Consider the following 26,419-nt stretch of genomic DNA (forward strand, 5'->3'; position numbering starts at 1 on the left):
AAAGAATCTACCTGTGCAGCACAGGCCGGGTAATACCCGGGAGTAAGAAGAATCTCCCGCTATGACTATTAAGGAAGCACCGGTGAGATAATAAGTAAAATGGCTGTGAGATAAAGTCAAAAGCAGACATTAGTCCACAAGAAACTGAATAAGATAGCTAGTCAATTAAAGATTATGAGCCCAAATTGGAACTCGGTCACCTTTGTCAAGCCAGAGAGCTTTCTCAGGGCTGGACAATCTGTTTTATGTGCCCCGACAGGAAAGAGAACAGTATGGAAAGGATCCTGTTCCTGCTCACCCTGATAAGGATGAGCAGCAGCGACCGAGGAGATGTGGAAGAATCCCTCATTGACGGGTGTTCAGGAGGAAGCGTACCGATCGTAACCGCCGGGGGTGGCCCCCGAGACGTGGAAGAACTCGCTGTTTACACACATGAGGGAAGATGGCCAAGGTGGCTGGGATCTAATTCTACCCGCTACTCCAGCCAGGAAGGTTTTACCTACGGGAAGGCCTCACTTCCATGCCCCCGGATGTGGATCATCGCTGCCCGAGTCAGTGCTATGGAGGGAAAGTGTGTGTGTTTGACTTGCAAAGGGAACATTCCCGTTGGAAAATGGTGGTGGCTCAGAAAACTCAGCAAGGACGCATGGGACCAGGAATCGGACTGGAAAAGACTCGGTAATGATACGTACCACACCATCATGGGGACACAGGGAGGAATAACAGAGTGTTGGGACAAATGGTGGGAATCCGAACAAGGAATTGGTGTTTGCATTTGGGGATCAGAGAGTATTTGTCCCACAGGCACATCAATCGCCTTCGCCAGGCAATGGCAAGATGAAGGGGAAGGGATGGGGTGGGAATCTAGCCTACACGGATGCGCAGTCCCACACTCCCCACTCCCAATTAACGCCACCGAACTAAGAGCACACATTAAGAAACCCCTGCCCACAACCCCACCAATACGCACAGTGATAGAAAGGTGTCCTACCAGCTCCAAGGGACCTGAAAATGGATTAGTATTGGTACCGACCGAAAAGGTGTTATACCAGGGGATACATTATGCAGTAGCTTCAGTAATTTAAAACCTTACTGAGGTACACCTACCTGCATGATGTCCGAAGGAAACAGAGTTGCTATACCATGCCCTACTTAGAGATATGTTCAAGAATTTTTATGAGTTAGACTTTGGTAATGTAGACAAATGCACCTTAAACACTAGGGACACCATGGGCTCAGGGAGACCTAGAAGGGGAATCATGAATGACATTTTCACTACCGACAATACAGCATCCTCTGTAATAAATAGCTTAGATGACAAAGAACTGCAAACAGAAATAAACAGTTGAAAGACCCAATTGAGAAAAATCCTGAAACAGGAAAACACAGTAGTAGGATCTGAACTACATGAGGACCACGCTATGACTATCCATTTAAAAGAAATAGTGGCTAAGCTGGAAAAACATGCACAGACAGAGGATGCTGTATTGTCGGTAGTGAAAATGTAATTTATGATTCCCCTTCTAGGTCTCCCTGAGTCCATGGTGTCCCTATCGTTTAGGGTGTATTTGTCTACATTACCAAAGTCTAACTCATACGGGAGGATAGAAACGCTTCTGACCAGGCTGCATAGAACGAGGTGTGCGTACTATATGGGGCATGGTTGTTGGGCGAGGGCCGCAACAACCTGGAGGATTTAAAACAAGGTGCAGTCCCCTCCTGGATCTGGAACAAGCACCTCGCAGCCCTCCACCTGTACAGCAATTCACTAAGCCTGTGCCAGCTCCGCCTAGCCTCTGAAGCCTACCCTGTCCCAGTAGACTGTGGGAAATCTAACCACACCATTATGGGAATAGTATTAAGGATGCCGGTCATGGGTGGGACAGCCTGACCCACACCGGTATACCGGGTGGAGAATATTGGAGTTATTCAGGGAGGTGCACACATTCGTTTCGCAGTGGTCCCACCCTATGTCATAAAGTGGGAGCACGATGTAACGGGTACTGATCTCTCTGGGTGCCGGAGCCGGGGTGCACACGTAATACTGTGTCCCCAGTACTTGAGTGCCCATTCAAAGTCACAGTGTGGGTTTAAAGCTGCTGGTGCACAGCCTATTAACTGCACCATGGAGGTAATGGTACAAGACCATGTCCCTCCACAGGTAGCATACATAGGGGCTGGGACACATTGTGTCACTACCAGTGCGCCCCACTACCAGCATGGACACTTCTGGTGTCCAGTAGGTAACAGCAGTTTTTGCTTCAAACCTGAGGCATCAGTTCAAGTGGCCCAGGAACAGATTGTCCCCATTCCTGAACCCTCCACTGTGCACCTCACTGTGAAGGAAAACATTACAAACCTGCAGGATTATGTTGTACATTTCGGCTATGAAATTCCCCCTCTACCCGAACATCTTACCGCTCTGCTAAAAGCTATAATTATCTCACAAAAACACTCTATACTCGAGAACAAATAACAATTGAGATAGGGAAAAAGATTCTCGAGATCACAATTCCGCCTTGGTGAGACCTTTTCAGAAATACAGAAGTCTCAGTCTGGATCCGAATCACTTCCCACACTTTAGTTATTTGCCAACTTGCGATTATACTTTACTTATGGTGTCTCACTTGCCGAGTGAAACGCAGAGGCTGTCAGGTCAGGCACCAAAGAGTGCTTTACGCTCCTTGACCGAACATGGGAATCACGCAGGGAGGGGTGACACCATACTACCATGTTGAATTTATGTTTAATTTTACCTGCTGTAAACCGAAAATATCGAGTATTGAAGATATGACTATGTACCTTTTATTTTTACTGAACTTGAATATGTGCTTGAGTATGGACCTTTAATGTTACTTGAGAATGTGTTACTATGTGTTATCATTTTATTTTATTTAGAGTTGTGTTTGGCTGTATACCGTTATTTTACTGTGAAAACCGAGTAAAAGAGGGACATCATACCCCCTCAATGCTACAACCGAATTGCAATGATTGAATTTGCCTGTAAATTGCATTTGTATTTCAATGGGGGATGCAGGGTAATGTTTAGCTAGTACAAATGCAGGGAAGGTTGACTCTCGGGAGCAGGAATTTTGCTAACCTTGATTGACACTCAAGAGTGTAGAGTGTCAACAGGGGGGACTGCAGAAAGAAAAATTCACCAGAAGCTTGAGCTCACTTGAAAGGAAATTTAATTTGGGACTATCGACCGAAAAGTTTTGAACTCTCAAGTGCTTATAGAAGAAACTACGAACTTTAATAGAATTTTGTATTTTTAAAAGACAAATTCAAGGCTGTGGGCGGGCCTAAGGACCTAGCAGGAGACAGTCTGATTAAATGAGGCTACCTGGGTGTGAGGACTAAGTTAACCTGTCTGGAGGAATAAATATTTGAGAATCCATCTCCACAAGAGACATTAACATCACAAAATCACCCAGATATATCTACCTATCAACATGGGTCTGGAAAAACCATTTCAGCATACACATCACAAAGAGGCCCAATCCAGTATGAATGTGAAAACTAAGCACAAAAGGACATTGCAATTACCAAACTACTATTTCCATCAGGAAACAGTTTTCGAACATCAACTCACCCAAAACATATCAACTTTTAACGAACCTGCCAAAATATTACAAAGAAGAGCCAAGCCCGCCAAATTTATACAAAGGATTTTGAACTAATTTGGCGCCAAGATTAGAACCACTGAAATCGTATAACTGGCCCCTGTTTTCAACAGAGGGTATTCCACACATGACTGACAGACCACACTATGCTGTGTCATCACGACAAGGAGAGAAACCAATGCGACAGTTGTAAACTAACTTCTCTAGCCTTGAAGTCCTGAAGTCCTGAAGGAAGGAAGAACATCACCATCGCGGCAGCTACTGACCACAGTCAACGTGGTATCAACGGAAAACCACCGCTATCGACCAAACTCGAACAAAACTCCAACAGGAAAAAAAAACGAAGAATCGAAATGTTTCCACTCTACAATCTAATCCTGACCTATCAACGGGAAAAACATTACCTAACAGACTGTAGAAACCTATTTCTAGCCAAAGAAAACGGGTACTTACCCCACAGATCCAAAACGTACCTGACCGCATCAGCGGACTCAACCCAACTGAAGATTGCGCAGCAAGAAGTCTTCTCCAACATTCGGGGTACGGCAAGCAGACCCTACTGCATCCAACGAACCCCGAAACCGCGATCTACCGTTAACTGTCAAAAGGATTGGTAAGCATTGTCCCTGCCTGCCCTGGAGTCTAACCTAGCTAGAATTAGGTATTGGGAGGTGGGTGGTATAATTTTACTGTAACCCCCTTTGAATGTGTAGTGTATGGTTCTTCATTAGAGTGATTCTAAGTTTGACCTTGCACCTTTCCTTGTATTGTCCCTTATTAGAACGATTATAAGTTTGGCCTTGTATTTTCTGATTAATAAGCTTGTATTTCCTTGACTGTAATAAAAACAGTTCTTTTGCATCAAACCAGTGTCCTTTGCACTTTTGTCACACCCCCCAAATAAATCCAGAGTCTAGAACCCAAGGGAGTGGGAGCAATTCGAACGCTCAAGTTGGTCAGAAGGGAACCTGACCCCCTTATAGAGACCACACCCTTACAGGCCATTCGAATGGCCCTTCAAGCCTGCACCACCATTCAATATGATCATGGCTCAACATGCAACTTCAGTATCCCATTCCTGCTTTCTCTCCATACCTCTTGATCCCTTTAGCCGTAAGGGCCACATCTAACACCCTTTTGAATATATCTAACAAACTGGCCTCAACAACTTTCAGTGGTAGAGAATTCCACAGGTTCACAATTCTCTGAGTGAAGAAGTTTCTCCTCATCTCGGTCCTAAATGGCTTACCCCTTATCCTTAGACTGTGACCCCTGGTTCTGGATTTCCCCAACATCGGGAACATTCTCCCTGCATCTATCCTGTCCAATACCATCAGAATTTTATATGTTTCGATGAGATCCGCTCTCATTCTTCTAAATTCCAGTGAATATAAGCCTAGGCAGACAAAAGGCAGGTAACTATAGGCCGGTTAGTTTAACATCTGTAGTGGGGAAAATGCTTGAAGCTATCATTAAGGAAGAATAGCAGGATATCGAGATAGGAATAGTGCAATCAAGCAGACGCAGCATGGATTCATGAAGGGGAAATCACGTTTAACTAATTTACTGAAATTCTTTGAGATATAACGAGCATGGTGGATAGAGGTGTACCGATGGATGTTGTGTATTTAGATTTCCAAAAGACATTCGATAAGGTGCGACACAAAAAGTTACTGCAGAAGATAAAGATGCGCAGAGTCAGAGGAAATGTATTAGCATGGATCGAGAATTGGCTGGCTAACAGAAAGCAGAGAGTCGGGATAAATGGGTCCTTTTAGGGTTGGAAATCGGTGGTTAGTGGTGTGCCCCAGGGATCGGTGCTGGGACCACAACTGTTTACAATATACATAGATGACCTGGAAGAGGGGACAGAGGGTAGTGTAACAAAATTTGCAGATGACACAAAGATTAGTGGGAAAGCGGGTTGTGTAGAGGACACAGAGAGGCTCCAAAGAGATTTAGATAAGTTAAGCGAATGGGTTAAGGTTTGGCAAATGGAATACAATGTCGGAAAATGTGAGGTCATCCACCTTGGAGAAAAAAACAGTAAAAGGGAATATTATTTGAATGGGGAGAAATTACAACATGCTGCGGTGCAGAGGGACCTGGGGGTCCTTGTGCATGAATCCCAAATAGTTAGTTTGCAGGTGCAGCAGGTAATCAGGAAGGCAAATGGTATGTTGGCCTTCATTGCGAGAGGGATGGAGTACAAAAGCAGGGAGGTCCTGCTGCAACTGTACAGGGTATTGGTGAGGCCGCACCTGGAGTACTGCGTGCAGTTTTGGTCACCTTACTTAAGGAAGGATATACTAGCCTTGGAGGGGGTACAGAGACAATTCACGAGGCTGATTCCGGAGATGAGGGGGTTACCTTATGATTATAGATTGAATAGACTGGGTCTTTACTCGTTGGAGTTCAGAAGGATGAGGGGTGATCTTATAGAAAGATTCAAAATAATGAAAGGGATAGACAAGATAGAGGCAGAGAGGTTGTTTCCACTGGTCGGGGAGACTAGAACTAGGGGGTACAGCCTCAAAATACGGGGGAGCCAATTTAAAACCGAGTTGAGAAGGAATTTCTTCTCCCAGAGGGTTGCGAATCTGTGGAATTCTCTGCCCAAGGAAGCAGTTGAGGCTAGCTCATTGAATGTATTCAACTCACAGATAGATAGATTTTTAACCAATAAGGGAATTAAGGGTTATGGGGAGCGGGCGGGTAAGTGGAGCTGAGTCCACGGCCAGATCAGCCATGATCTTGTTGAATGGCGGAGCAGGCTCGAGGGGCTAGATGGCCTCCTTCTGTTCCTAATTCTTATGTTCTTATGTTCTTATGTCGTCGATCCAGTCTTTCTTTATATATCAGTCCTGCCTTCCCGGGAATCAGCCTGGTGAACTTTCGCTGCACTCCCTCAATAGGTGTCCTTGGCCCAATCATCTACAGCTGCTTCATCAATTACCTTCCCTCCATCACAAGTTCAGAAGTGGGGATGTTCGCTTATGACTGCACAGTGTTCAGTGCCATTCGCAACTCCTCAGATAATGAAGCAGTCCATGCCCGCATGCAGCAAGATCTGGACAACATTCAGGCTTGGGCTGATAAGTGGCAATAACATTCATGCCACACACAATGGCTATCTCCAACAAGTGAGAATCGAACCAACGCCCCTTGACTTTCATAAGAACATAAGAACATAAGAACATAAAAAATAGGAACAGGAGTAGGCCATACGACCCCTCGAGCCTGTTCCGCCATTCAATAAGATCATGGCTGATCTGATCTGGACTCAGCTCCACTACCCTGCCTGCTCCCAATAACCCCTTATCCCCTTATCTTTTAAGAAACTGTCTATTTCCGACTTAAATCTATTCAATGTTCCAGCTTCCACAACTCTCTGAGGCAGTGAATTCCACAGATCCTTATCTCTGTTTTAAATGGGCGGCCCCTCTCCCCCATCAGTGGAAACATCCTCTCTGCATCCACCCTGTCAAGGCCCATCATAATATTATACATTTTGATAAGATCACCTCTCATTCTTCTGAATTCCAATGAGTTGAGGCCCAACCGACTCAACCTTTCCTCATAGGTCAACCCCCTCATCCCCGGAATCAACCGAGTGAACCTTCTCTGAACTGCTTCCAAAGCAAGTGCATCCTTTCACAAATATGGAAACCAAAACTGCATGCAGTATTCCAGGTGTGGTCTCACCAATATCTTATATAGCTGTAGCAAGACTTCCCTGCTTATATACTCCATCCCCTTTGCAATAAAGGCCAAGATACCATTGGCCTTCCTGACCACTTGCTGTCCCTGCATACTATCCTTTTGCGTTTCATGCACAAGTACCCCCAGGTCCCGCTGTACTGCGGCACTTTGCAATCTTTCTCCATTTAAATAATAACTTGCTCTTTGATTTTTTTTCTGCCAATGTACATGACATCACACTTTCCAACATTATACTCAAGCTGTCAAATTTTTGCCCACTAACTTAGCCTATCTATGTCCTTTTGCAGATTTTTTGTGTCCTCCTCACAATTTGTTTTTCCTCCTATCTTTGTATCATCAGCAAACGTGGCTGCATTACACTCAGTCTCTTCTTCGAAGTCGTTAATCTAGATTGTAAATAGTTGGGGTCCCAGCACTGATCTCTGCGGCACCCAACTAGTTACTGGTTGCAAACCAGTGAATGAATCATTTATCCCGATTCTCTGTTCTCTGTTAGTTAGCCAATCCTCTATCCGTGCTAATATATTACCCCCAAACCCATGAACTTTTATCTTGTACAGTAACCTTTTATATGGCACCTTGTCAAATGCCTTCTGGAAGTCCAAATACACCACATCCACTGGTTCCGCTTTATCCACTCTGTTCGTTACATCCTCAAAGAACTCCAGCAAATTTGTCAAACATGACTTCCCCTTCAAAAATCCATGCTGACTCTGCCTGACTGAATTTTGCTTTTCCAAATGTCCTGTTACTGCTTCTTTAATAATGGACTCCACCATTTCCCAACCACCGATGTTAAGCTAACTGGTCTATAGTTTCCTGCTTTTTGTCTGCCTCCTTTTTTAAATAGGGGCGTTACATTTGCAGTTTTCCAGTCTGCTGGGATATCCCCAGAATCCAGTGAATTTTGGTAATTTACAACCAATGCATCCACAATTCCTGCCGCTACTTCTCTTAAGACCCTAGGATGCAAGCCATCACATCCAGGGGATTTTCTGCCTTTAGTCCCATTATCTTACTGAGTACCAGCTCCTCAGTGATTGTGATTGTGTTACGTTCCTCCCCGCCTATAGCTCCTTGGCTATCCACTATTGGAATATTGTTCGTGTCCTCTACCGTAAAGACTGATACAAAATATTTGTTCAGAGTTTCAACGGCATTAACATCGCCGAATGCACCACCATCAATATGCTAGGGGTCACCATTGACCAGAAGCTTAACTGGACCAGACATATAAATACTATGGCAACAACAGCAGGTCAGAGGCTGGGTATTCTGTGGTAAATGTCTCACGTCGTGACTCCCCAAAGACTTTCCACCATCTACAAGGCACAAGTCAGGTGTGTGATGGAATACTCTCCACTTGCCTGGATGAATGCTGTTGGGTCTGTAAGCACTCTAGTAAGGACTCCACGAGGTAAGATATTGCATTTGAACTGTGGTGACCTGAGTCCATTTATTGCAGATCTTGAATGAGGTTACAGTAATGTGAGCTCCCTTTTATATTTGGTTACCTCTAGGTCTCCACCAGTTGCACCCTCTGGTGGTACAGTTATATTGTATACAGTGTAAAGATACATTCAATGGTCTTGTGTAACTGTACATTGAGTGTACTGCGTATATACATACACAACATCACTCCCCCCTCAGTCTTGTTCCACTGGCCTTTGCATTGTGTGCTATGGCCCTCGACTTGAGTTCCCAAAGTCCTTTCACTTTGTCTGTGCTTGGGAATGGCTCTCTCTCTGTGGACCCCCAAGTCCTTACTGCCACAACATTGGGAAATGGTCAGCAGTGGACAGTTGGAGGTTGCAGTGGGGGTTTGAGTGGGTTCTGCGTGCGATCCATGTGTGTACACCCATTTCACCCCCGCCCCCCCCCCCCCCCACCCCCCCATACATAGACCATGTGTGTAGCACAACATCTGCATTTACCTCCAATGGAAAAAAAAATACATCACTGTTTGGGTCTTGCGGAAGTGGAACGAGTACATATGACAGGCAAGGTACATACATGGTACTACCGTCTTGCCCCTGGGATGTAGGTGCAGGTGGGTGAGGACGCTAGTTCCAGAGTGACCGGACTGTGTCCAGGTTGTCTGATGCTGGCGCTCCGCCCTTGCCAGCTGGGTGGGCTCGGATCGCTCCCCTGGCTGGGTCTCAGGGCCTTTGCCGTTGACTAGTGGTGGGCAGAGTCACAGGAATGTGTGGCCTCCCTGTCCTCCAAGATGGCTGCAAGTCTCCCTACTGCCCTTCAGCGGTAGTGGGAGCCTGGTCAGCCCAGGTCCCGTCGGGAGGGCTGGAGGGTGCTTGCCTTTTGCTCCCGGTGCTGGACCTGGTGTCCAGAGAGGTCGGGCCGATCTGGGGCAGGGTGCCAGTAGTGGTGCCTGTGCCATCCGCTGATCGCTGGTCCTGCAGTGGGTATGCTCACACTGTGTGTGGCCACACTCCCTGGGGCATCACATTGGTCCCGGAGGCGCAAGCTACATGATCGGTTAGCCCGCTGGACCTGGGTGCTTCAAACGGGAGGTTGCCCTTGGTTCTGTCGGGGTGTATCTTGAACCCGACATCACACATTATTCCATCATTTACATTCATGATACATTGGCTCCGATCGCTCTCAGGTACTAATTCACATTTGTCAATTAATCTTTTCCCTCAATTACATATTTTCCCTGTATATTACCGGCAGCGCTGTACAAAATTACATTTAGATACTTGTATTCATCAATTACATCTTTTCCATGTATCCTACCGGCATCGCTATTCAACAGTACATTTAAGTACTTGCAGTTGTTAATTACATCTCTCACATTAGTATCACCGACATCGCTGTACAAGAAGTGGAACTGTCCCTTTAATTGTTCTGGGTTGCCGGCCCCTTTAAGAGGGCCATGCAATCTTTACATCAATCCGGTTCGCTGCTCGACATCACATGTTGCTCCCTCAACGCTGCCCCTCGTGGTCTGGTCACGGCCATCTTGATTTCAAGCACTTCATTCACCTCATGGTGCAGGCGCCATCTTCTTTCTCTCCTCAAGGTATGCTGCAGTGATCTTTTTCTCCCCAGGTTCTGCCACTGAAGCCGGGAACTTACCTTCTGCATCGACCTTCTTCCTTCGGAGTCCTGCCACGGCCCTGAAGGTGAGGTCGGGTCGTTCGGGTTGGATCATCTCGCCGTTGGGTAGTGCGGTCTGTGTCGTCACCACGCAGTCGAGTTGGACGGTAGGATCTTCAGGTGCTGCGATGGATCCAAATTTGGGGCCGCATAGGACGTTGATCGCCGGGGCCTGAAGGCTTTCCCAGCTCCAACAGATTTGGATTTGTTTCATCCATCTTCTTCCTAGCAGCGTTGGACCATCACCAGCAACCATCCACAAAGGTAGCCTGTGCATCGCGCTGCCATGGGACACATGGATATCCACGCTGCCAACGATTGGGATGGTGTCGTTTGTGTAAGTGAACAGCTTCAGCTGTATTGGGAGCATTTTGGGTTGTTCGATAGGATTGTCCCAGAGTTTCTCGAAGGCCGCCTGGTTCATCAGCGATTTGCTCGCCCCTGTGTCGACCTCCATCGCGACTGGAACACCGTTGATTTCGACTTCTATTTTCAACGAGGAACTCTCGGTGGAGCAGGTAAACATTCCGTATACCTCTTCCTGGGGCTGAGCTGCCTCCTGGACTCTCTCTTTGTCTTCATCAGTACTGGAGCCCGGGTGATCGGCCAACTCTTCAGCAACTCGGTGAGTAAAATTTATTTTACACGATCGCTGTAGATGACCTTTAGCATTACAGCCTTTGCAAGTATAGTCTCTGTATCGGTACTGGTGGGCTCTGTGATTTCCTCCACAGCGCCAGCATGGGGCTGGCCAGCTGGCCCCCTGCGGCGGACTCAGTGTTGCGGGGCTCGGGGTCGCAGTCTTGCCTCTGAAAGGCGCTATTCGTTTCACCGTGCTTGCTGTGTTAGAGTACTGGGGTTGAGTCATCATCCTTCTGGAATCACAGGCCGAGGCCATGAACGCTTGGCTCACGTTAATTGCTTTCTGCAGGGTGACCGTGGTGTCCGCAGAAAGCAGCCTATGGAGGAGGCCTTCGTGGCCTATTCCAATAACAAAGATGTCCCTCAGTGCTTCGGTGAGGTGGTCGCCAAAATCACATGGTGCAGCCAATCTTCTCAGGTCTGCAGCATATTTTGTGATTTATTGGCCTTCAGGCCGCTGGTGTGTATAGATCCGGTGTCTGGCTATGAGGATGCTCTCTTTAGGCTTGAGCTATTCCTGTATCAACGTTATGAGCTCCGCGAACGTTTTTGTTATGGTCTTCTCTGGGGCTAGCAAGTCCCTGACAAGGCCATGAATGGTGGGCCCACAACTGCTGAGCAGGATAGCTAGGTGCTTATCAGCCAGTGAGGTCGGTGTGTTCCCTGCCAGGTCGTTCACGATGAAGTAGTGTTCTAGCCTTTCCACAAAGGCACCCCAATCTTCCCCATCAGCGAATTGTTGAAAGTTGCCAACGTTAGCCATTTTTCGCGTGGAAATTCATATTCTTGTCGCCAATTGTTGTGTCTGTAAGCGCTCTAATAATGACTTCACGAGGTAAGGTATTGCACTTGAACTGTTGTGACCTTAGTCCATTTATTGCAGCTCCTGAATGAGGTTACAGTAAGGTGAGCTCCTTTTATACTTGGTTACCTGCTGTGTGCAGGTGACCTCTAGGTCTCCACCAGTTGCACCCTCTGGTGGTACAGGCATATTGTATGCAGTGTAAAGATACATTCAATGGTCTTATGTAATTGTACTTTAGTGCACAGGGTATATACATACACAACAATTGCAGCTCCAACAATGTTCAAATAGCTTGACACCATCCAGGAGAAAGCAGCCCGCTTGATTGGCACCCTGGGCACCCGAATTTTCCCCCCAAAGTCGCCAACTTGTATCTTGGTATAGCAGGACATGGGTTTGTAGAACTTCCTGATTGCAACTTCTAGTGGCAGGGTGAGGAGACATCAAAAGAGTTATGGATGCAGATTGTCTCCCCTGAACTCTCAGCTGATCAATAGTGCCCTGTAGGACAACAATAATAACTTAAAAAATCTTCTAAAAGTATTTTTGAATTAAATGGTTTTCCGGTGGTTCAGTAAGTATTTGCAGTGCAGTGTGGAGTGGGTCTATAGAAATCAGAAAGGACTTGCTTTCCGGGGTTCAGAAGAGAAAAAACAGTCAGTGGTCCCAATTCCAATCAAGATCCAGTGACCCCTACTGAATAGTATCTGTTCATGATGAAAGGGAGAGGAGGATTGGGCTTGACCATAGGGCTAAATTACCTTGGGACTTCTCCCGCTCCACCACCGTGACTTCAGTGAGAACTCTGTTTACACAAGTAAACTCTAAGCCCTAAACTCTGGAATTCCCTCCCTTAATCTCTCTGCTCCTCTCTCCTCCTTTAAGACGCCCCTTAAAACCTAACTCTTTGACTAAGCTTTTAGGTACCTGTTCTAATATCTCCTTATGTGGCTTGGTGTCGAATTTTGTTTGATAATCGCTCCTGTAAAGTGCCTTGCGATATTTTACTGCGTTAAAGGTGCTGTATAAATGTAAGTTGTTGATGTAATCGGGATTCCCACTGAACATCTGGTGAAGTGACAGCTGAGGAGCCTGGGAGAATTCCCAGGGAAATTCAACCCCGATGTTGTGACCCCCGATCCCCCATCTCCATGCACCGCCCCGCCCCACCCGCCCCCCCCTGTCTGATCTCTCAGGTGGGATGTAAAAGTTTCCAAGGCAGCATTTCAAAGAAGAGCAGGGAAGTTATCCCTGGTGTCCTGACCAATATTTATCCCTCAATCAACATCACTAAAGCAGATTATCTGGTCATTATCACATTGCTGTTTGTGGGAGCTTGCTGTGCGCAAATTGGCTGTCACATTTCTTACATCACAACAGTGTTTATGCATTCAAAAATACTTCATTGGCTGCAAAGCACTTTGGAATGTCTGGTGGACGTGAATGGCGCTATATAAGTGCAAGTCTTTCTTTTTAACAGAAAGAATAAAACAAAAACAATTGTTTGCTGATAGTACAGAACGAAGAATATTGCTTGAGTTCTTCACAAAATGGGAGAAAGCTCAGTCAGAGAACAGATATTGGCTTTCCTTAGAAAGGTCAGGTCAGGCACCAAAGGGTGCTATACGCTCCTTGACCAAACATGGGAATCGAGCAGGGAGGAGTGACACCATACTACCATGTTTAATTTGTGATTAATTTTACCTGCTGTAAACCGAAAATATCGAGTATTGTAAGAATGTTATTTGAAGATATGACTATGTACCTTTTATTTTTACTGAACTTGAATATGTGTTTGACTATGGACCTTTAATGTTACTTGAGAATGTGTTACTATGTGTTTTCATTTTATTTTACTTAGAGTTGTGTTTGGCTGTATACCGTTATTTTACTGTGAAAACCAAGTAAAAGAGGGACATCATACCCCCTCAATGCTATAACCGAATGGTAATGCCTGTTTTCGCCTGTAAATTGCATTTGCATTTCAACGGGGGATGTAGGGTAATGTTTAGCTAGTACAAATGAGGTGACAGTTGACACTCGGGAGCAGGAATTTTGCTCACCTTGATTGACACTCAAGCGTGTAGAGTGTCAACAGGGGGGACTGCCAGAGAGAAAAATTCACCAGAAACCCCCCTGTGTTTGGGCTCATTCGAAAGGAAATTAAATTTGGGACTATCGACTGAAAAGATTTGAACTCTAAAGTGCTTATAGAAGAAACTATGAACTTTAATAGAATTTTGTAATTTTAAAATACAAATTCAAGGCTGTAGGCGGGCCTAAGGATCGAACAGGAGACAGTCTGATTAAGTGAGGCTACCTGGGTGTGAGGACTAAGTTAACCTGTCTGGAGGAATGAGTATTCGAGAATCCTTCGCCAGGATTAACATCACAAAATCACCCAGAGATAGCTACACATCAACATGGGTCTAGAAAAACCATTTCAGTATATACATCGCAAAGAAGCCCAATCCAGCCTGTATGCGAAAACAATGCACAAAAGGACGTTGCAATTACAAAACTAATATTTCCATCAGGAAACAGTTTTCGAACATCAACTCATCCAAAACATATCAACATTTAATGAGCCCGCCAAAATATTACAAAGAAGGGCCAAGCCCGCCAAATTTATACAAAGGATTTTGAACTGATTTGGCGCCAAGATTAGAAGCACTGGAATCATATAACTGGCCCCTGTTTTCAACAGAGGGTATGACACATATGACTGACAGACCACACTACACTGTGTCATCACGACAAGGAGAGAAACCAATGTGACAGTTGTAAACTAACTTCTCCAGCCTTGAAGTCCTGAAGTCCTGAAGGAAGGAAGAAGATCACCATCGCGGCCGCAACCGACCACAGACAACGTGGTATCAACGGAAAACTACCGCGATCGACCAAACTCGAACAAAACTCCAACAGAAAAAAATAACGAAGAATCGAAAAGTTTCCACTCTACAATATAATCCTGACCTACCAACGGGAAAAACATTACCTAACAAACTGTAGAAACCTATTTCTAGCCAAAGAAAACTGGTACTTACCCCACAGATCCAAAACGCACCTTACCGCATCAGCGGACTCAACCCAACTGAAGATTGCACAGCAAGAAGTCTTCTCCGACGTTCGGGGTATGGCAAGCAGACCCTACCGCATCCAGCGAACCCCGAAACCGCGATCTACCGTTAACGGTCAAAAGGATTGATAAGCATTGTCCCTGCCTGCCCTGGAGTCCAACCTAGCTAGAATTAGATATTGGGAGGTGGGAGGTATAATTTTACTGTAACCCCCTTTGAATGTGTAGTGTATGGTTCTTCATTAGAGTGATTATAAGTTTGACCTTGTACCTTTCCTTGTATTGTCCCTTATTAGAACGATTATAAGTTTGGCCTTGTATTTTCTGACTAATAAGCTTGTATTTCCTTGACTGTAATAAAAACAGTTCTTTTGCATTAAACCAGTGTCCTTTGCACTTTTGTCACACACCCCAAATAAATCCAGAGTCTGGAACCCAAGGAAGTGGGAGCGATTCGAACCCCTCAAGTTGGTCAGAAGGGAACCTGACCCCCTTATAGAGACCACCACCTTACAGGCCATTCGGCCCTTCAAGCCTGCACCACCATTCAATATGATCATGGCTGATCATGCAACTTCAGTACCCCATTCCTGCTTTCTCTCCAAATCCCTTGATCCATTTAGCCGTAAGGGCCACATCTAACTCCCTTTTTCCCTTTTGAATATATCTAAAAAACTGGCCTCAGCAACTTTTTGTAGTAGACAATTCCACAGGTTCACAATTCTCTGATTGACGAAGTTTCACCTCATCTCGGTCCTAAATGGCTTACCCCTTATCCTTAGACTGTGACTCCTGGTTCTGGACTTCCCCAACATCGAGAACAGTCTTCCTGCATCTATCCTGTCCAATCCCGTCAGAATTTTATATGTTTCTATGAGATCCCCTCTCATTCTTCTAAATTCCAGTGAATATAAGCCTAGTCGATCCAGTCTTTCTTCATATGTCAGTCCTGTTCTCCCTGGTGAACTTTCGCTGCACTCCCTCAATAGGTGTCCTTGGCCCAACCATCTGCTTCATCAATTACCTTCCCTCCATCACAAGTTCAGAAGTGGGGATGTTCGCTGATGACTGCACAGTGTTCAGTGCCATTCGCAACTCCTCAGATAATGAAGCAGTCCATGCCCACATGCAGCAAGATCTGGGCAACATTCAGGCTTGGGCTGATAAGTGGCAATAACATTCATGCCACACACAAGTGCCAGGCAATGACTATCTCCAACAAGCGAGAATCTAACCAATGCCCCTTGACTTTCATAAGAACATAAGAACATAAGAACATAAAAAATAGGAACAGGAGTAGGCCATACGACCCCTCGAGCCTGCTCCGCCATTCAATAAGATCATGGCTGATCTGATCATGGACTCAGCTCTACTTCCCCGCCTGCTCCCCATACCCCTGATCCCCTTTTCATTTAAGAAACTGTCTATTTCTGACTTAAATCTATTCCATGTCCCAGCTTCCACCACTCTCTGAGGCAGCGAATTCCACAGATCCACAATCCTCTGAGAGAAGAAATTTCTCCTTATCTCTGTTTTAAATGGGCGGCCCCTTATTCTAAGATCATGCCCTCTCCCCCATCAGTGGAAACATCCTCTCTGCATCCACCCTGTCAAGCCCCCTCATAATCTTATACATTTCGATAAGATCACCTCTCATTCTTCTGAATTCCAATGAGTGGAAGCCTAACCGACTCAACCTTTCCTCATAGATCAATCCCCTCATCCCCGGAATCAACCTAGAGAACCTTCTCTGAACTGCCTCCAAAGCAAGTATATCCTTTTGTAAATATGGAAACTAAAACTGCATGCAGTATTCCAGGTGTGGCCTCACCAATACCTTATATAGCTGTAGCAAGACGTCCTTGCTTTTATACTCCATCCCCTTTGCAATAAAGGCCAAGATACCATTGGCCTTCCTGACCACTTGCTGTACCTGCATACTATCCTTTTGCATTACATGCATGAGTACCCCCAGGTCCCGCTGTACTGCGGCACTTTGCAATCTTTCTCCATTTAAATAATAACTTGCTCTTTGAATTTTTTCTGCCAATGTGCATGACCTCACACTTTCCAACATTATACTCCAGCTGACAAATTTTTGCCCACTCACTTAGCCTATCTATGTCCTTTTGCAGATTTTTTGTGTCCTCCTCACACATTGTTTTTCCTCCTATCTTTGTATCGTCAGCAAACTTGGCTACGTTATACTCAGTCCCTTCTTCCAAGTCATTAATATAGATTGTAAATAGTTGGGGTCCCAGCACTGATCCCTGCGGCACCCCACTAGTTACTGCTTGCAAACCAGAGAATGAATCATTTATCCCGACTCTCTGTTCTCTGTTAGTTAGCCAATCCTCTATCCATGCTAATATATTACCCCCAACCCCATGAACTTTTATCTTGTACAGTAACCTTTTATATGGCACCTTGTCAAATGCCTTTTGGAAGTCCACATCCACTGGTTCCGCTTTATCCACGCTGATCGTTACATCCTCAAAAAACTCCAGCAAATTTGTCAAACATGATTACCCCTTCATAAATCCATGCTGACTCTGCCTGACCAAATTTTGCTTTTCCAAATGTCCTGTTACTGCTTCTTTATTAATGGACTCCAACATTTTCCAAACCACAGATGTTAGGCTAACTAGTCTATAGTTTCCTGCTTTTTGTCTGCCTCCTTTTTTAAATAGGGGCATTACATTTGCAGTTTTCCAGTCTGCTGGGACCTCCCCAGAATCCAGGGAATTTTGGTAAATTACAACCAATGCATCCACAATCCCTGCCGTTACTTCTCTTAAGACTCTAGGATGCAAGCCATCACATCCAGGGGATTTTCTGCCTTTAGTGCCATTATCTTACTGAGTACCACCTCCTTAGTGATTATGATTGTGTTAAGTTCCTCCCCGCCTATAGCCCCTTGGCTATCCACTATTGGAATATTGTTCGTGTCCTCTACCATAAAGACTGATACAAATATTTGTTGAGAGTTTCAACGGCATTACCATCGCCGAATGCACCACCATCAATATGCTAGGGGTCACCATTGACCAGAAGCTTAACTGGACCAGATACATAAATACTGTGGCAACAACAGCAGGTCAGAGGCTAGGTATTCTGTGGTGAATGTCTCATGTCGTGACTCCCTAAAGACTTTCCACCATCTACAAGGCACAAGTCAGGTGTGTGATGGAATTCTCCCCACTTGCCTGGATGAATGCTGTTGGGTCTGTAAGCACTCTAGTAATGACTCCACGAGGTAAGATATTGCATTTGAACTGTAGTGACCTGAGTCCATTTATTGCAGCTCTTGAATGAGGTTACAGTAATGGTGAGCTCCCTTTTATACTTCGTTACCTGCAGTGTGCAGGTAACCTCTGGATCTCCACCAGTTGCACCCTCTGGTGGTACAGTTATATTGTATACAGTGTAAAGATACATTCAATGGTCTTATGTAACTATATATTGAGTGTATAGCGTATATACATACAAAACATCACTCCCCCCTAAGTCTTGTTCCACTGGCCTTTGCATTGTGTGCTCTGGCCCTCGACTTGAGTGCCAAAAGCCCTTTCACTTTGTCTGTGCTTGGGAATGGCTCTCTCTCTGTGGACCCCCAAGTCCTTACTGCCACAACATTGGGAAATGGTTAGCAGTGGACGGTTGGAGGTTGCAGTGGGGGTTTGAATGGGTTCTGGGTGTGATCCATGTGTGTCCATGGCTACATACACCCATTTCACCCCCTCCCCATACATAGACCATGTGTGTGGCTCAACATCTGCATTTACCTCCATGTACAGAGAATGGAAAAAAAGTAGGATTGGTTACATCACTGTTTGGGTCTTGCAGAAGTGGAACGAGTACATATGACAGGTAAGGTACATACATGATATTACAGTCTTGCCCCTGGGGTGCAGGTGCAGGTGGGTGAGGACGCTAGTTCCAGAATAACTGGACTGTGTCCAGGTTGTCTGATGGTGGTGCTCCGCCCCTTGCCAGCTGGTTGGGCTCGGATCGCTCCCCTGGCTGGGTCTCAGGGCCTTTGCCGTTGACTAGTGGTGGGCAGAGTCACAGGAATGTGTGGCCTCCCTGTCCTCCTTTAAGGGCTGCAGGTCTCCCTACTGCCCTTCAGTGGTAGTGGGAGCCTGGTCAGCCCAGGTCCCGTCAGGAGGCCTGGAGGGTGCTGGCCTCTTGCTCCCGGTGCTGGCCCTGGTGGCCAGAGAGGTAGGACCGATCTGGGGTAGGGTGCCAGTAGTGGTGTCTGTGCCGTCCGCTGATCGCTGGCCCTGCAGTGGGTATGCTCACACTGTGTGTGGCCACACTCCCTGGGGCATCACATTGGTCCCGGAGGCGCAAGCTACATGATCGGTTAGCCCGCTGGACCTGGGTGCTTCAAACGGGAGGTTGCCCTTGGTTTTGTCGGGGTGCATGTTGAACCCGGCATCACACATTATTCCATCATTTACATTCATGATACAGTGGCTCCGATCGCACTCAGGTACTAATTCACATTTGTCAATTAATCTTTTCCCTCAATTACATATTTTCCCTGTATATTACCGGCACCGTTGTACAAAATTACATTTAGATATTTGTATTCATCAATTACATCTTTTCCATGTATCCTACCGGCATCGTTGTTCAACAGTACATTTATATACTTACATTTGTCAATTACATCTCTTGCATTAGTATCACCGGCATCATTGTAGAAAAAGTGGAACTGTCCCTTTAATTGTTCTGGGTTGCCGATCCCCTTTAAGAGGGCCATGCAATCTTTACCCCAATCCGGTTCGCTGCTCGACATCACGTTTTGCTCCCTCAATGCTGCCCTTCGTGGTCTGGTCACGGCCATCTTGATTTCAGGCGCTTCATTCACCTCATGGTGCAGGCGCCATCTTCTTTCTCGCCTCGAGGTATGCTGCGGTGATCTTTTTCTCCCCAGGTTCTGCCACTGAAGCCGGGAATTTACCTTTTGCATCGATCTTCTTCCTTCAGAGTCCTGCCACGGCCCTGAAGGTGAGGTCGGGTCGTTCGGGTTGGATCATCTCGCCGTTGGGTAGTGCGGTCTGTGTCGTCGCCGTGCAGTCGAGTTGGACGGTAGGATCTTCAGGTGCTGCGATAGATCCAAATTTGGGGCCGCATGGGACGTCGATCGCCGGGGCCTGAAGGCTTTCCCAGCTCCAACAGATTTGGATTTGTTTCATCCATCTTCTTCCTAGCAGCGTTGGACCATCACCAGCAACCATCCACAAAGGTAGCCTGTGCATCGCGCTGCCATGGGACACATGGATATCCACGCTGCCAACGACTGAGATGGTGGCGTTTGTGTAGGTGAGCAGCTTCAGCTGGATTGGGAGCATTTTGGGTTCTTCGAAAGGATTGTCCCAGAGTTTCTCGAAGGCCGCCTGGTTCATCAGCGATTGGCTCGCCTCTGTGTCGACCTCCATCGCCACTGGAACACCGTTGATTTTGACTTCTATTTTCAATGAGGAACTCTCTGTGTAGCAGGTAAACACTCCGTACACCTCTTCCTGGGGCTGAGCTGCCTCCTGGACTCTCTCTTCGTCTTCATCAGCACTGGAGCCCGGGTGATCAGCCAACTCTTCAGCAACTCAGTGAGTAAATTTACACATTCACTGCAGATGGCCTTTAGTGTTACAGCCTTTGCAAGTATAGTCTCTGTATCAGCACTGGTGGGCTCTGTGATTTCCTCCACAGCGCCAGCATGGGGCTGGCCAGCTGGCCCCCTGCGGCGGACTCAGTGTTGCGGGGCTCGGGGTCGCAGTCTTGCCTCTGAAAGGCGCTATTCATTTCACTGTGCTTGCTGTGTTAGAGTACTGGGGTTGAGTCATCATCCTTCTGGAATCGCAGGCCGAGGCCATGAACGCTTGACTCACGTTAATTGCCTTCTGCAGGGTGACCGTGGTGTCCGCAGAAAGCAACCTGTGGAGGAGGCCTTCGTGGCCTATTCCAATAACAAAGATGTCCCTCAGTGCTTCGGTGAGGTGGTCGCCAAAATCACATGGTGCAGCCAATCGTCTCAGGTCTGCAGCATATTTTGTGATTTATTGGCCTTTAGGTCGCTGGTGTGTATAGAACATGTGTCTGGCTATGAGGATGCTCTCTTTAGGCTTGAGCTATTCCTGTATCAACGTTACGAGCTTCGCGAACGTTTTCATTATCGTCTTCTCTGGGGCTAGCAAGTCCCTGACAAGGCCATGAATGGTGGGCCCACAACTGCTGAGCAGGATAGCTAGGCGCTTATCAGCCAGCGAGATCGGTCTGTTCCCAGCCAGGTCGTTCACGATGAAGTAGTGTTCTATCCTTTCCACAAAGGCACCCCAATCTTCCCCATCAGCGAATTGTTGAAAGTTGCCAAGGTTAGCCATTTTTCGCGTGGACATTTGTATTCTTGTCGCCAATTGTTATGTCTGTAAGCGCTCTAGTAATGACTTCACGAGGTAAGGTATTGCACTTGAACTGTTGTGACCTTAGTCCATTTATTGCAGCTCCTGAATGAGGTTACAGTAAGGTGAGCTCCTTTTATACTTGGTTACCTGCTGTGTGCAGGTGACCTCTAGGTCTCCACCAGTTGCACCCTCTGGTGGTACAGACATATTGTATACAGTGTAAAGATACATTCAATGGTCTTATGTAACTGTACTTTGAGTGCACAGGGTATATACATACACAACAATTGCAGCTCCAACAATGTTCAAATAGCTTGACACCATCCAGGAGAAAGCAGCCCGCTTGATTGGCACCCTGGGTGTGCTAACGGAGGCACAAATGACCCGAATTTTCCCCCCAAAGTCGCCAACTTGTATCTTGGTATAGCAGGACATGGGTTTGTAGAACTTCCTGATTGCAACTTCTAGTGGCAGGGTGAGGAGACATCAAAAGAGTTATGGATGCAGATTGTCTCCCCTGAACTCTCAGCTGATCAATAGTGCCCTGTAGGACAACAATAATAACTTAAAAAAATCTTTTAAAAGTATTTTTGAATTAAATGGTTTTCCGGTGGTTCAGTAAGTATTTGCAGTGCAGTGTGGAGTGGGTCTATAGAAATCAGAAAGATCGTGCTTTCCATGGTTCAGAAGAGAAAAAAAAGTCAGTGGTCTTAATTCCAATCAAAATCCAGTGACCCCTACTGAATAGTGTCTGTTCAAGATGAAAGGGAGAGGAGGATTGGGCTTGACTATAGGGCTAAATTACCTTGGGACTTCTCCCGCTCCGCCACCGTGACTTCAGTGAGAACTCTGTTTACACAAGTAAACTCTAAGCCCTAAACTCTGGAATTCCCTCCCTTAATCTCTCTGCTCCTCTCTCCTCCTTTAAGACGCCCCTTAAAACCTAACTCTTTGACTAAGCTTTTAGGTACCTGTTCTAATATCTACTTATGTGGCTTGGTGTCAAATCTTGTTTGATAATCGCTCCTGTAAAGTGCCTTGCGACATTTTACTGCATTAAAGGAGCTGTATAAATGTAAGTTGTTGATGTAATCGGGGTTCCCACTGAACATCTGGTGAAGTGACAGCTGAGGAGCCTGGGAGAATTCCCAGGGAAATTCAACCCTGATGATGTGACCCCCGATCCCCCCTCTCCACACACCCCCCCGCCCCCCCTGTCTGATCTCTCAGGTGGGATGTAAAAGATTTAAAGGCAGCATTTCAAAGAAGAGCAGGGGAGTTATCCCTGGTGTCCTGACCAATATTTATCCCTCAATCAACATCACTAAAGCAGATTATCTGGTCATTATCACATTGCTGTTTGTGGGAGCTTGCTGTGCGCAAATTGGCTGTCACATTTCTTACATCACAACAGTGTTTATGCTTTAAAAAATACTTCATGGCTGCAAAGCACTTTGGGATGTCTGGTGGACGTGAATGGCGCTATATAAGTGCAAGTCTTTCTTTTTAACAGAAAGAATAAAACAAAAACAATTGTTTGCTGATAGTGCAGAACGAAGAATATTGCTTGAGTGCTTAACAAAATGGGAGAAAGCTCAGTCAGAGAACAGATATTGGCTTTCCTTAGAAAAATTATATACTTGATTGTTTTCTGCATTAAAACTCCACACAAAAGCTAAATAAATAGATATCTGTCATAAAAATGACTTCAAATGAGTATTTATCTAAAATTACACAAATTAAAATTTTAATGGATTAACTCAAAGTTTTAATGCAACACATTATTAAAATATTGCTGATCATGTTCTGAATGCACAATAATGCCTTGGTGCTCATTCTTCAGTCATCATAACATACTTTAAATCACTGGTATACTTGTCGGCACAATACTATTCCACTACAGCCTACGAGAACAATCCCTTGCGTAAATTTGCAGTGACAACACCACAAAATCGACAGGAAACTTGCAAAAACTTGTTGCAATTTACTGTCACTGTGCGGGATTCTGAAAGCTTTCAACTTTCCAAAATGGAAAGTTCTCTCATGCTTGCTGAAACTTGTCATGATTTAACTGAGATGATTGAAGATCTGACAACACTAGGAGGGTAGCAAGACATGATTGCTCCCCTTCATCATCAGAATGAAAAGATTAAGTTGTGGCCTCAGGTTGCAACTTGTCATTTTTGTGATGGTGTTATACTCGGAATAATCATTGATACCCTCACTGCACTTTGTTAAAATTATGTCTGTAGCGGCTTAATTTCCTTATTGACAATTTGACGATACTGTACATTGCTTAGGCATCACTTGAAACACTGAGATTAGGGCAGGTGAGTTTTATTTGCTTTTTGGATGTGGCAAACATCTGGATTATCTTATTCTGGCTGTTCTTTTACTGAGGTCCTTGTCTAATCCTTTTGTTAACCTACATGCCTGTATTTTCAGACTTTTTTATTACAGAGTGATAACCAGTGGTCCTTAAAGGGACTGTTAGTGGCTGCTCAAGAATTTGCCCAAATTTTGTTTTGGGAGAATTTTGTGGGGCCAGAAGGATCAGGAGTGTTCCACCTGGCTCCACAACAATACTGCGTGCCACTGCTGGCAGTGTGCTCGATCCCATTCTGACCCGCTCAGATTGAGAGCTATTTGGCGCTGGAGTTTGCTGGTGGCAATGGACTGAAGTCAGAACCAGAAAATGGTTCGGGCCTCCTCACACTGACTTTGTGCCCATTTTAGGTGGAAGTCCATTTCCCCACTATCATTGAATTCAGACTCCAGCTTTACTGTCCCACTGTGTCTGCTGTTGGCCCTGCCAATCTTATGCAATCAATTTTAAGGGCTTTAGTAGCCCTCTTCTATCGCAGGTGGCCAATTATCATGTGAGAGTCTGGAGTATGATCCTCAATGGGCTGTTTACATGCGGAGTTCATTACAACTAAGGCCAATCTCTTGTCATCCAACTTCCACAGTGTCAGATGTGGCTCAGTGGGTAGCACACTCGCCTCTGAGTCAGAAGGTTCAAGTCCCACTCCAGCGACTTGAGCACAATAATCAAGGTTGACGCTCCAATACAGTGCTGAGGGAGTGCTGCACTATCAGAAGAGACATTAAACTGAGGCACCATCTGCTCTCTCAGGAGGATGTAAAAGATCCCATGGTACTATTTCGAAGAAGAGCAATACAGCCACTTCTTTTAGGACCCGAGGATGCAAGCCATCAGGTCCAGGGAACTTGTCTGCCTTTAGTCCCATTATTTTACTGAGAACTAATTCTTTAGTGATAGTGATTGTATTAAATTCCTCCTTCCCTATAGCCCCTTGATTATCCCCTATTGTGATGTTTTTATGTCTTCTACCTGTGAAGACCGATACAAAATATTTGTTCAAAGTCTCTGCCATTTCCCTGTTCCCATTATTAATTCCCCAGTCTCATCCTCTAGGGGATCAACATTTACTTTAGCCAGTCTTTTCCTTTTTATGTATCTGTCGAACATCACAGGCAGTCCCTCGGAATCAAGGAAGACTTGCTTCCACTCCTAAAATGAGTCCTTTGGTAGCTGAATAGTCCAATGTGAAAGTCACAGTCCCTGTCACAGGTGGAACAGACATTCGTCGGGGGAAGGGGCGGGTGGGACTGATTTGCTGCACGCTCCTTCTGCTGCCTGCGCCTGACCCCTTCATGCTCGCGGCGTTGAGATTCGAAGAGCTCAATGCCCTCCTGGATGCACTTTCTCCAACTCGGGCAGTCTTTGGCCAGGGACTCCCAGGTGTCAGTGGTGATGTCGCACTTTACCAGGGAGGCTTTGAGGGTGTCCTTGTAACGTTTCTGCTGCCCACCTTTGGCTCGTTTGCCATGAAGGAGCTCCGCATAGAGCAATTGCTTAGTGAGTCTCTTGTCTGGCTTGCGAACTGTGTGGCATGCCCAGCGAAGCTGATCGAGTATGGTCAGTGCTTCAATGCTGGGGATGTTAGCCTGGGCGAGGACACTGACGTTGGTGCGCTTGTCCGCCCAGGGGATTTGCAGGATCTTGCGGAGACATCGTTGGTGATATATCTCCAGCGACTTGAGGTGTCTTCTGTACATTGTCCATGCCTCTGATCCATACAGGAGGGCAGGTATTACTACAGCCTGTAGACCAGGAGCTTGGTGGTAGATTTGAGGGCCTGGTCTTTGAACATTCTTTTCCTCAGGCGGCCAAAGGCTGCACTGACGCACTGGAGGTGATGTTGAATCTCCGCATCAATGTCTGCCTTTGTTGATAAAAGGCTCCTGAGGTATGGGAAGTGGTCCACGTTGTCGAGGGCCGAGCCATGGATCTTGATAACTGGCGGGCAGTGCTATGCGGCGAGGATAGGCTGGTGAAGGACCTTTGTCTTACGGATGTTTAGCGTAAGGCCCATGCTTTCATCTGCCTTGGTGAATACGTCGACTATATCCTGGAGTTCAGCCTCAGAATGTGCGCAGACGCAGGCATCATCCGCGTGCTGCAGCTCAACGACAGAGGTTGGGGTGATCTTGGACCTGGCCTGGAGGCGATGTAAAGTCCTGTCCCCTCAGTACAGATTCACACGAGGCATGTCGTGAAGTCAAGGTCACTCTGGACCTGCACCTTTATTTCATAGCTCTGGAATGCCGCACTTGCCTGAGACCTGCCCTTCTATACCTGTCTCTTGCAAGTGCACCCCTGGTGGTAAGGTATGCTGGTGGTTACAGGTCATATCTTATTACAGTCATGTAAAGCATGTTAGGATACAGTTATATATAATAATGTAAGATACATGACATCACCCTCCCCCAAGGTCTTATTGTCTTTATAGGTTCAGTCTCTCAGGTGGTCGACGCTCTCGCGTGGAGTGTCTGAGTTGTGGTTCAGTTGTTTGCCTTGGTGTCTGTTTTTCTTTGGGTGTGGTTGCTGCTATCTCGCCTGGGCTGTCTGTTGGGATTGCCTTTTCCTCAGGTTGTTCCCTCTGTCTGTCCACCAGGTGTGGTGCAAGTTCCACATTGTAGTCTGCCTCTG

Source organism: Pristiophorus japonicus, chromosome 2 (assembly GCF_044704955.1).
Source record: "Pristiophorus japonicus isolate sPriJap1 chromosome 2, sPriJap1.hap1, whole genome shotgun sequence".
NCBI lineage: Eukaryota > Metazoa > Chordata > Chondrichthyes > Pristiophoridae > Pristiophorus > Pristiophorus japonicus.